Source organism: Olea europaea, unplaced genomic scaffold (assembly GCF_002742605.1).
Source record: "Olea europaea var. sylvestris unplaced genomic scaffold, O_europaea_v1 scaffold1844, whole genome shotgun sequence".
NCBI lineage: Eukaryota > Viridiplantae > Streptophyta > Magnoliopsida > Lamiales > Oleaceae > Olea > Olea europaea.
The window spans coordinates 101019-113733 of record NW_019236213.1 but is presented as its reverse complement, the minus strand read 5'-3'; the positions used below and the strand labels follow the sequence as shown (position 1 = coordinate 113733).

At 37.6% G+C, this 12715-nt stretch overlaps 1 pseudogene; it reads right to left on the bottom strand.

Annotated features, from left to right (window-relative positions):
- Nucleotides 1-211: 211 nt before the first annotated feature.
- LOC111378643 lies at nt 212-11771 on the bottom strand (annotated as a pseudogene).
- Between the last annotated feature and the right edge of the window lie 944 nt (nt 11772-12715).

Genomic DNA, 12715 nt, shown 5'->3' with positions numbered 1-12715 from the left:
TTCAAAACGTACCAAAAACTCTCAATGGAAATAAATATAGGTAGATTTATTTATTTATTTTTTCCTTACCTCGGTGGAAAAGTCGCCAAATATTTCCAAGCATTTGTCAACAATCATAACAAGTTTTCATATGTTAAAGTATTGGTGGTGGGTGAATTTGAGTCTTTTTATATTTTTGTCTCTGCTATCTTCTGTGAACAAAGATCATGTAAGTCCCGTGTAGGATTTTCCGTCAAGGGATGTAAATGGATTCTTAAAGAATGGTGGATGGAAGAAAATATAATAGATGAATAAGTAATAAATACCTTTTTTTAGTTCAAGCAAGTAGTAATCAGCTGAAAGCTGGTGAACATTCATAGATTTAACCCAAAAATAGTTCATAGTAAGATGAAATTAACCAAACAACTAACAGCATCTTCTCTAAAACACGAGCCTTATTCATTTGTGAAGAGAGCAAAGACAATTCTCTTTGCCTATAAATGATGCAACACAAGGAGACTGACGCTTCCTATCACCCCCATTCCATGTTGCACGTAGAGCAATTAGTTCGTTCAGGAATTTTTTGAGCTTTTCGACTGTAATATTGGGCATAACCACCACATGGGCAATATTTCCTTGGCATGCGAGCTGCCACTTACGAATGAACTCTTCATCCGGAGGACGTTCAAGAACAACGGAACTGCTGAGTTCGTTTAACATTGCCCCAATACCGGCATCCCTAAGACGATCTTTCAAATAGTGAGCATTACGAAGGCATTTCTGGACTTCTTTCTGGAACCCTCTGTATCCTTTTTTGTTCAAGGTATACCAGAGAAAGATTGGTGCATGCATGTTCCTGCTTCCCATGATAGTTGCATCCCGAGAAGCAAGGTATTCGACATTCCTCGAGAGTGCATTAATGTGCTCCAATCTTGTTATCTGGACTCCACATGGCATTGGGCATCCCACAAACTTGTGGCCCAAGACGCTCACACTTCCAATAGGCTTCTTAAAGGTAACTTTTGGTGCCTGACAAGACAATTAATCAGCGGGAAGGATAATCAAAATCCATCTCTTTATGTTTAAAAAATATAATTTCAAATGTTCAATGTATTCGTGTACTGAAAGGATATATATGTATTCATCTGCAGAATATCTATTCATAAACCTTTTTTTCCAGCATTCTGAACGTAGCAGCCTTCTTAGATGGTAACTTATGTATGGTTCAATAAAAATAAAGAAATTATCAATTAAAAATAGTGCTCTTAAAAAAAGTTTGACTTGGTGAAACTTATATTACTTGAAAATTATGAACATTCTTGCATGAGTTATGAACAGGCACTCCCCTTTATTTACCTCAGTTCATCATACAACTGATCCACAGATCAGGACATTTTAGCTGCCACTATTTTTCATGAAAATCATGCTTTCAATTATGGCCTCTATGTTAAACCCAAGTAGAAGTCATGATTCACAGTTTTATCGAAGATTTAACAAAGAAGATCCAACTCATTCAACCTCACTAAAACAGGTTGAACAAAGGGAACAAGGTCAAGTTGCATCAGAAGATGAAATGATTAGCCAGTGTTCTGCAAGTTTATTTACCAATGGCTGGCTCCTCTCTATCATGAACCAACGATGTAATTCTCATGGGATATCTCAGCTAACTTTTACATTAAAAAAATATTCATTTAATTCAGAAAGCAAATAACTACTTACACGTTTAACAAAAGGCATCATGAGACCAAATAGAGCCCCATCACAATGGATATAAAATCTGTCATGTGAAAATCCAGTTTCTTCAAGGGTTTGGATCACCAGATCAAGATCATCCACAGCACCTTTTACAGTTGTTCCTACAAAAAGGTGATTGATAAGGTCACATTAATATGAGGAAATCATTGAAAATGACCCAATAACCCATGTGTATTTTCAAAGTAGCCTTTGACCAGATTTTAGAGAAAAAAAACGAAAATTGATTTTAAAGGTCAAAATCCCAAAATACCCTAAGACGGTCACTTTCTCATTTGCTCACAGTTGGCCAAAACCAAGGAAAAGTTATGGTCGGTTTCCAGTCGATAGACAATTTCAGTTCATCTCCGGCGACCTTCTTGCTCAGGAAAGCTTCGAGTTGTTAATTAACTAGATTTGTAGAACCCCAAATAATTCTAGACACCTTAGTGGTACTAAAACATGAATATTAGATGACAAAAGTATACTTCAGATTTTTAGTCTCATTTGAGACCCATTTTCGACATAGGAAACATTCGATTTGGAAAATTATATCTAATAAAATTGTAACTCTTCGAGTTAGCTTTCCAACGCACTTTGAATTACCTCAATCGGATATCGGGAGAAGAAGTTATGATAGAAACACTGAAGGCTGTGCAGTGTAAATCGGACTACAACCGGTCGATCGAAACTGCCTGAAATGAAAATTCTCGTTTTTCTCTAGAATTTAAATATTTATTTTCATCAATTATTTTCTCAAAGGGCCACTCACGTTTATGGCAATAAAAACCCCACTAAATTAAAGCATTTAACCTCAAACTTAAATGGCACCCATGTTTTCTCTCTTAAATGAAATTTGACCCTTCATTTGCTTTAAGTTATGGGATATTTACCTATAAATAGAGACTTCATTTCACTCATTTTTTCTCACACCAAAAGCAAGAGTTTTTACATACTAAAGAAAGAGTTTCCAAGAGAGAAAAAGAGAGGGAGGAAAACTATTTTTCCTAGAAGTTTAAGAAATGTCTTCAAGTATCAATTCTCAATAATTTTCAAACATCCAAGGAGTGCATTTCTTTCAACGTCCAAGTTTCATCGAAGTTTTCAATCCAAGTTTTCAAAATTTCAAAAGCATCAGTCAAGATAGGTAGAGGTGCAATGTGTTTAATCGTGTTAAGTTATAAGTTTCGATTCATGTCAATGTTTGTATGTCAAATGGTACTCCAGTACGGCATATCCCTCTATGTTAATGGTTGTATGTCAAATGGTACTCCGATACGGCATACCCCTCTATGTTGAAGAAATGTTCGTATGTCAAATGGTGCCCTAGAAAAGGCACGACATACCCCTTCATGTCAAATGGTGCCTCCGGGTACGGCATGTATGAAAAGTTATAAAGTTAATGTTTTGAAATGTATAGCTTGATCACGAATGCACCTATGACACCTATTGAGTTTTTCAACTGACGGGTTTAATCCCATCTCTACAGATTGAAGGAATTTTACCTCGGGCATGGATGGAGGAGAAGATGGAGAGTGATGCAACGAGCCCATGGAAATCCGGTGAATAAGTGATTTGGATTTATTTTTATGAAATGTTTTCCAATGTTATTTCTTTAAAGTTTTGAATAACGCAAAATGCGAGGACAAGTTATGTTTTCTTCAAATAAATTACATTTTATTATTTTGAAAAATGATTCAGTGCTTTTGTTTAAAGTATTTGAAGTATTGTTATTTAAATTATTATCCGAAGATGTAAGTTTCCACTAAAACGTATACACTTGTAACTAAACCATCGGTTAAGCTAAGTAAAGTAAGTAGCGTTCCGGTCCACTAGGGGTCGGGGCATTACAAGATTAATGTTTAGATTTTCATATTGTGTGTGAATGGTTATGTAGGTGTAGAAGTATGAATATAGGTCTAAATTAGAGAATAATAGGTGGATTTTGAGATTTGCAAGCTTTTCTCGCCGGAAATGGAGATTTTCCGACAAATGCCGCATTTTGGGGATGTTAACAGTCGACGCTTAGCTGTTAACAGCCGGGTACCCGACTGTCTGTTAACAGTAGGAACAGTCGGCCCAATAACAATTTTTTAAATTTGACTAATTAACAGTTGGCCCATTATTTGGGTTGACTGTTTAGTCAGCTCATTGACTGTTAAGCGGGCCGACTGTTACGGTCGGTGCATCTACCCGAGTTGATGGTCGCGATCAGGGGTGAGACCAAATGCTAGATAGATTGAAGTTTGGGCTGGTCCACATCCTCGAGAGTGTGATGAGGTGTCATCACAAGAAGACTGCCATCGATATTTTTCATTTGAAAGTTGTTGACAACTTCGATGCATTCAACAACTATCCATAGGGTCGGAGATACTACGAATACACCGTACATGTCTTCACCAGATCACACTCGAGGCCCAGGGGGTCAATGCGTAAATACAATACATATGGATTGTCCTTAGCGGTGCAGATAAATGTTTAATATAATTAAAGTTAAAGTTTTAATATATTACATCTATGCATAATAAGTGTATGTATTGCAGATTCGGGTGTATGAGACAATCCCTGTACTGGGGGCCCGCTTTGCGAATCGAGGAGAAACACGATGCCCTTGGATGCATCATTAGAGATCGTCGCGAAAGGACGGATGCCCGTTGGGAAACAATTATCGGCCCTCCTCGACGATCCTCAGGTAAGTATTATGCATTTGTGATTTATATTATACGTAATTTAAAATCTGTTTACATGATCGTTAATTAGTTGAAATGTTAATATATCAGCTTGAAGTCATACCTGAGTTGATGCCGTTGATGGAAGAGGAGGCTCAGGGTCTTGTTCGGGATTTAGGTGTTCCGCACACCCAAGACGAGGAGATGTCTGATCCGAGCCTGGACCGAGATTGGGTATGTGAATTAAATATAATTTATTGAATATCATCAACGTATAATTTTATTGAATAATTTTTAATGTTATTTATGTAGGAGGACGGTCGAGCTAATCTACGATCACCTCCGCCGAGGGTATCGCTGCCACCATTGGCATCACCTCCATCGAAAGCATCGTCGTTGCCATTAGCATCACCTCCGTCGAGGGCATCGCCACCGTCGAGGGTATCTGCTTCTCCTTCGTCTAGACACGTCTACCGTGTATCTCCGATACACAGTGATGATTTGTATACCCGTCTGACTGGATTTATAGCGGAGGAGGTCGACGCTCTACGACGAGAGTTGACGGAGAGGGTCGATGATTTGGGACGAGAGTTGACAGGGAGGGTCCATGATGTTGGAATGCTACGGTCTTGCGTTGTCGACCTTCAGGATACAGTAGCGGCACTTAGAGGAGATTTAGCCGGTAGGCGATGGGGGGACAGAGGGGATGGTGGAGATGATGATCGAGAGGGTGGCAGAGATGGTGATGGAGAGGGGGTCTCCCATATTTTTGGCGTGATGAGACATTAGAATCATTTTGATTGTCTATGGAGAGGGGACGACGAAGAGGGTGGCCCCGATGGAAGGGGCAGATGAGGTGGCGACAGAGGGGGAAGCCCCGATGGAAAGGACGGAAAAGGTGGCCCCGATGGGAGGGGTGGATGAGATGGCCCTGGAGGTTGAGAGGACGCCCATCGTGATTGAGGGTAAGAGACATGCTGTTGATGAAACAGAGCAAGTGGTTGGCAAGAGGTTGAGTACCGTCACAGTATGTTGTTTCCCCCTTCACGACTGAGGTCAAGAGGAGAACGTTCATCGATGGTACGCACCCGAACTTATTCAGGGAGGCGGACAACGCCAAGTGGAAAGCGTTCGAGACGGAGTGAAGAAGAATTATCCCCGGGTAAGTATTGTATGATTTTAATAAAGCACTCTACGCTAACTCGTCTATGCTTATTTTAACATTTCCTTATTTTTTCAGAGTTAGCTGCACGATAGGCAACCGGACGGTCTCGGACGCTTACAAGTGGTTCCACGATATCACCACTTCGGGAGCTTGGCTCGCCGACAATGTAAGTGAACTATTCATTTCGTATTTTCTATGTATATGTCACTTTGTATTTATTAAATGAATAACTCATACTTTTTCGGTGTTTCTTGATACAGCACATCGACCTGGCCATGGACTTGCTACGAGATCGACCTCAAAGACATCCAAAATCATTTGACGTCCATAGTCGAGTCCTATTAAACACCGAGTTCCTGCTTGTCGTTAACATAGAGTATCAGTCGCTCCAACTTATGAATAACGTGTACACGGTGCCAGAATATATACTTGAGTGGGTCATAAGAATGTCGCCGAGTGTCGGGGGAAAATCATGGGAGGGTTGTAAACATATGTACATTCCAGCTTGCATCAATAATCACTATGTTACGCTGAAGATCGTTTTTGCTAACATGACTATATATGTGTACGATCCAGATCATTCATGTTTGACACAAGGCCAGCGGGAGCAAACTTGGAGTCCGTAGCTATAATTATTCCTATGATGTTCAGACAAGCGGGGATGGCTATACAGGACAGATTGCGGATTGTTCGGAACACGACGACAATGCGACAGTCCATAAGGTAAGTGTTTGAACTTTGTTGTTTTCATCTTTCAAATTTAGTTTTTAGCTACAAAGTACTGATCTGATCCATTTTTGTTCAATTGTAGCGGTGACTGCGACATATTTGCCATTAAGTACGTTGATGGAATCAACCAATCGTGAATACAGAACTGGAGAAAGAAGCTAACTTGTGATTTGTTCGAATTTAATGGTGACCCGTAAATTTGTATTAAATATATGTAACATTCGCAATTCCATAGGAATTGAGTAAGGGCCAGTAATTGTAAATTTAATTATTTTTTGTGATTATAAAATAATTGTAAATTTGTGTTCAATGTATATAACATTCATATAGGAAATTTAATTTTTTTTGTGAGTTGATTTTTTATTATTTTACACGTGCCGAGTATGGAACTATTTTTTTCATATGAATCATTATAAATATCATTTATTAAGAATAAATATTGAACACTGAACATTTATGAAAAACAAATATTGAACATTGTAAAGTAAACGAAAATATTATTCATTTAACGTACTTGTCTAATTGTTATTTAGGGGAATTTGACTGGTACAAAATTGTCGTATATGCCCTATGACTCTGCACTTGCCACACCTACGCGGTCGAGGAAACTCTCAAGTAGATGGTATTCTAGATGTATTTGAACGTCCAGGACCACGCGGTTCAATTGCTGATGGCAACAAATTATGAAACAGGAGAATGTGCTCTGGAACTTCCCACTCGATTTCATTCGACAAAGGAAATATAGTCTCAGCATATACTGTTCTCCAAGACTCAGTCGTATAATACAAGGAGCATAACGTTATCGCTACAAAGCCTCGATACATGGCCACCGCAACTGTATGTTCACATGAAAAACTCTCCAACTGAAATCTCGTACAAGTGCATGTTATCTAGTGCTTCCGCATTCAACTTCCTCGCAACCTCTGCCGCCTTAAAGAGTTTATCCTCTTGAGCTGGGGCTAACACGCTAGTGCAACTCTGTGATGCGTACGTCGGTCATGAAACCACTGTTACAGCTTGTTACGAATGTTCTCAATCATTTTGAGAATTGGTAACTCTCAATCCTTCTTAAACAATGCATTGAGAGATGCCGCGTTATTCGACGTCATCATGTTGTATCGACGTCCTAGAAAGTATGACGGCGCCTAATGTTCGATCCCCATCTTCGCCAGATACTCCAATGCCGGTAATGATTTACTTCCTATCTCGAACATGAACTTATTACGCTCTTCAGCACTGTAAGCTTCGGCTGCTCCCCTGAACAATGAAACGATGCTTTTGCCCCGATGCCTAGTTTTTAAATTACCTTGTATATATATGGTACATGCAATACTCATGATGTGCCTCGGGAAAAACTTTAGTGATGCCGTTTATTATAGATTGTCCCCGATCGGTTACAAAGGCAAGGTCTTCAACTTCCCCGATCAGTTCCCTCAGTTTAGAAAAGAACCAACGCATGGACAGATCATTCTTGCTGTCGACTATGAATAATACAATAAGGTAAATTTGGATGTTGGCGTCTTGACATGTAGCAATAATTAATTTGTCTTGATATTTAACTTTCAAAGTTGTACCGTTAACTAAAATTACGGGTCGCATTGCATTTCGAAAACCCCGAATACATTGTCCGAGAGTCATGAAGAAATATTTAAAATAATTATCGCCCCCCGTCTTAATAAAAAATGCCGTGTCAGGATTAGTTGTCCCCATATTAAGGCAATACCTGGTAAATTTACCATAGCTCTCCTTAGCCGATCCCATTAAATCCTCCAGCGCACATTCTTTGACCTTCTAGGCTTTTTGGTAGCTCATGACCATTCCATACTTTCGACGGACATCGTTAATGATGTCCGAAGGTCCTAGATCGTCCGTGGGTCTTGATACTTGTGTATTATCTGTCGACCAATAAATCATGCTCGAGCTTGCCTGTGATCATTTCGACAATTTTCCACTTCGCAAGTATGTTCTTGTGCATATTTGCGAACTACAAAGCACTCATTCGTGTCCATCTTAGTCGCTCTCAAGCGCCAATTGCAATTGTCAAAAACGCAGACAATTGTCAACAATGACTTGGTTGATTTTTTTACCTTGAACTCAAAGTTATATTTTAATGTCATCCGGTGCATAGCTTTCTACAAATCTTTCTTGATTTCAAATAGTTGCTCGACATACAAATCCTCATCATCGGGAGCCACACGCGAAGAATTGGAGGACGGTCCACTTGTTCTACCTCCTGAGCTGCCTTGCGCTCAGGCCTCTGTCGAGATAAAGTAATTAAATTTTCATTTGTAAAATCATTTATATTTTTGTTGTCCTCAACTGTCGACGGAATTTTGTGTGTAACAGTGACTTCACGATCAGTAGCAACTGTCTCGGGAATAACCACATCATATGCAGGAACTATCTCCACTGCCTCCAAAAAATCTCGTTCATTATTATCCGCTCCATCTAAATTTTCGCGTTCACCTTCGACAACATCCTTCTTAACTAAAGTCACGCCAAGAATAGTTGGAGTCCTATGCATTTCATTCAATTCTAATAGATAATTCAATTTAACATCATTAGTAACAAATATAGGTGGCATCGGAATGGACGAATCCACATAACCATTGAATAAATATCTCAGTTGCATATCGTACTGAAAAGAATCAACATTCAGCTTATTTTACAAATCCTAGTATACTTCCGCATATGATGTACTCTCTGCTATGAGAATTGCAATACAACCACATACATCACTCGTCCATCTTCATTCCTATCTATTATTTTCATTCAGTTCGAAATCAACGAAATAACAGATCGAGATTATCATATCTGCATGATGATATAGAATATTTAAATCAATTACAACAACAAAAATTCAGATATTTAATTAACTTGTAATTAAAATTATAAGACAATTGCCAAAACAGAAATTAATAATAAAAAAATTCGTAAAACAGCACAGACCGTGGACTGTTTTACAGTCGACGGTCAATTGTTTAAAGCCGACAGTTGGTCGGCTGTTAATGTGAGAAACAGCTGACTAACAGTCGTCAACTGTTAGATAGTCTTTTGACAGTCGGCTGTCTGCTGTCTAACATTCTTCGTTAACATCCCACAGTTAATCGTCGGATTGTTTATTTTGCGTATGACTTTTTGCTTTTCTATGGTTCTAATGAAAAAAATTATAGATCTGTTAAAAAAAAAATTATACTAACTATTGTGTTATTTAACTACTCAAACATACACTAACTTACTGAAATTGAAATTAAGCATGTGTAAAAATATACTTATCGATTTGAAGTAATTGATCTAAAAAAAATTCTGGTTTCGGTGTTTAAAGTTTTTTGATATTTTGAGGTTCAAGCAGATGAAAAATGAGAGTCTTTCTGTGTTCAAAGCTTGTTCTGTAGTTTTTTAAGTGGGGAAGTGTTTGGTTTTCAATTATTAACTAAAAGGGTAATAATGTCTTTTAAATTATCCAATATTTTGTAATTACATAATAGATTTAAAGGCATTTCTGTCTTTTACCATTCAAGAGGTTAATGTGATAATTTTCAAGTTTTTAAAAGTCAAAGTGGAAATAAGGACATTTGACTAGGTCAATTTTAAAAGTACCCCTGATAATATCAAGTGGAGAGCAGGAGATTAAACACATGCCTGCGTGGGCCTTCTTTTTCTTTTGTGGGGTGTGAGCATGGGTGCAGGGATGGGGATGGGGAGAGAATACCTATGTTCACATTGATGATTGCAGGTTTTTCCTGTGAAGCAGTAGTTTGGCTTTGAAATCCACACAATCAATCTCACCAGAGACCAGAGCATCAACCTTTTCACATTCCATCCTGTACATTCTTGCTGCTTTAAAAACAGAATAATGCGATTCTCGTGAGGCATACTTGATTTCATCTGGATATACTTCCCTCCTGCAAGCCAATCATCTAATGGCTTTAGTTTAGAAAGATTCAGATATGAGAATGTAAGAACATTTCTCAACTAGAGCTTATAATACTAACCCGACTAGTATACCATGAAGGTTGCCTTCTGTACCACAATTTGTAATGTAACCCCAGTATTCATTCTTCTCTAATTCTCACAGTCGGGCAAACCAATCTAACACGCCAACTTCAAACTCTCTGGAATGTACACCATAATTGCTCTCAATAAATGGATCTCCAAGGTTGTTGATGGAAAAGTGTTGCAACTGAGCTAATGCACCATACTCAAAATCGAGATTATAGGGATAACCTATTAAATAGGTTAGTTTAGGACGTGACTACAATGTAGAAAACTGCAATAACATGAAATGGTAATGGGATGTTCTCATCCATCAGATTTGATATAGTTAAATATGTTCATAGGAAATGTCTAAGGATCCATGTAAACAATTGGATACCCTCAGTGGTTTCACCCCAGCTAAGAGGTGCAGCTGAAATGGCATCAGTCATGTTTCAGGTTAATACCTTGAAATTTCTGGATAAGTTTGAGAATACAACTCTTTTGAGAAGTTTTAATGAATATAATTAACATTTCCAAAAGATGTCCAGTAAAACATGGAAATGAAAGACAAACAGAAGCAGTGAAGCTTTTCAAATTTAATGAGACAGATCCTTGTCCAATGATAGCACACCAAGTGAAATCGAATTCTTTGGAGAAATAATAACACCAACACCCAATTCTTGGCTGAAACATGCAAATTACACATCCATAGACTAAACCTCATCCCTCAACTCTATCCTCTGTCAATTGCTTTCCTTTCTATATATAGAACAATAAATGGTTTTCCTTCCTGAAATCCGGGATCCAAGACACAGTCACACAGCATTTCATTAACCTAGAAAGGCTAGACTAAGCAAGAGCAAGTTATCCTCTGTAAAACTCTTGGGACCAGATGACGAGTTGTATAAATTTTTTCCATTCTCTTCATCTTCTTGTGTGTCATCGCTTTGTAAATGCAAAAACTCGAGATAGAATTCCACATGTGCATTTCTTAAGTTCACACTTCCGACCATCTCAGTTAACAATATAAATGAAAAACTGTTTTGTGCAGAAATCTAAAAATTAAAGGATTGATTAATAAATTGAGTAAAACAAAAGGAGTTCTTGGTCCTCCTAAAGAAATTTCGACAAAACAGGAATTAATATATCCATGAATTGACAAAACAAATAACTAAATTGCGAAATTCTACGTACCTAAATGATTTTTGGTTCGTTCAATTAAGGTCCTCCGATACCGAGCCAAGACACTAGCCATGAACGCTTCCCGTTCTCCAGTGGCCTCATCATCAGCATCAGGTTCCTTAACCTCCCAGCACTCTGTGTGTATATTTCTCCCGAGGACGATTTCTCTCTTCGTTTCTCCATTGATTCCTGATGCGTCGTCGTTTACAACTGCCGGCACCGGGTCTATAACGACGGCCGTCGGATCGAAGTCGTCCGGCAATGGCTCCACCTTTTCCACATTCATCTGTTCATCAGATAGCACGCCCAACAACTTCTGTATCCACCCCAAAAAATAGTATAAATTTAATTGATTATTGGGAAATGCAGATCATACGGAGGATTGGGAGAAATGTTGGACTTCTTTGAGAGGTCACGAGGATTGAATTGATTGATTGCGCTTGGAAGGAAGGAAGAAACCATTTATTGTTCTGTGCCGTTGATGAAATATTGCCGTTATGTGACCTTCTATTTAAAATAATAATAATAATAATAATAATAATAATAATAATAATAATAATAATAATAATAAAATGTTGAACCCCAACTTTGAAGGCCTCATCGTCCTGTCCTAGAGTTTTGTGAGTGAGGTAAATCGCGAGATGTGTCCCAACAGGTCAAGGAATAAGAACTGCATGTACACTGTGCCTACAAAAAGTCTAATTCTATGTCTCAAGAATCGAATTTTCACACTATGACTTTCTTTTTTAACTAAGATGCCGTTTGGTGAACATTAAAATTTAGATTTTAATTTTAATTTAAATTAAAATCAACAAATAATTTTAATTATATATTTTATTCTAAAATTCATAACTTTTTAACCATATGTTTTATTAATTTTTATTAAAATTTACTAAAAGTTAGATTTTAATCCCACCAAAAAAGGGTTAAATGCTTGTTTGACACACGTTAATTTATTTTATAATTGTTACAAGACAATTTTCAATCACACATTCACAAAATAAAATATTTGACATGTATATCAAAAAGAAATTTACTTTTTTAAGCCCATGTTCTCCTAAAAATCACTATTTAAAATCCTTTTCTATAATAATGATTGTTTAGAAAAGTTCAAAAATTGTAAGTTTAAAGTCAAAAATTAATTTACTCACAAATTACATAACATCCACAAATAAATTTTTCAATTATGCTTAGCCAATTGCAAAAGCAAGCACATTCCAAGGCAGATTCTATGTTTCAATTGCATGAACAACAATATGTCTAAAATCCCACCATTTATTGT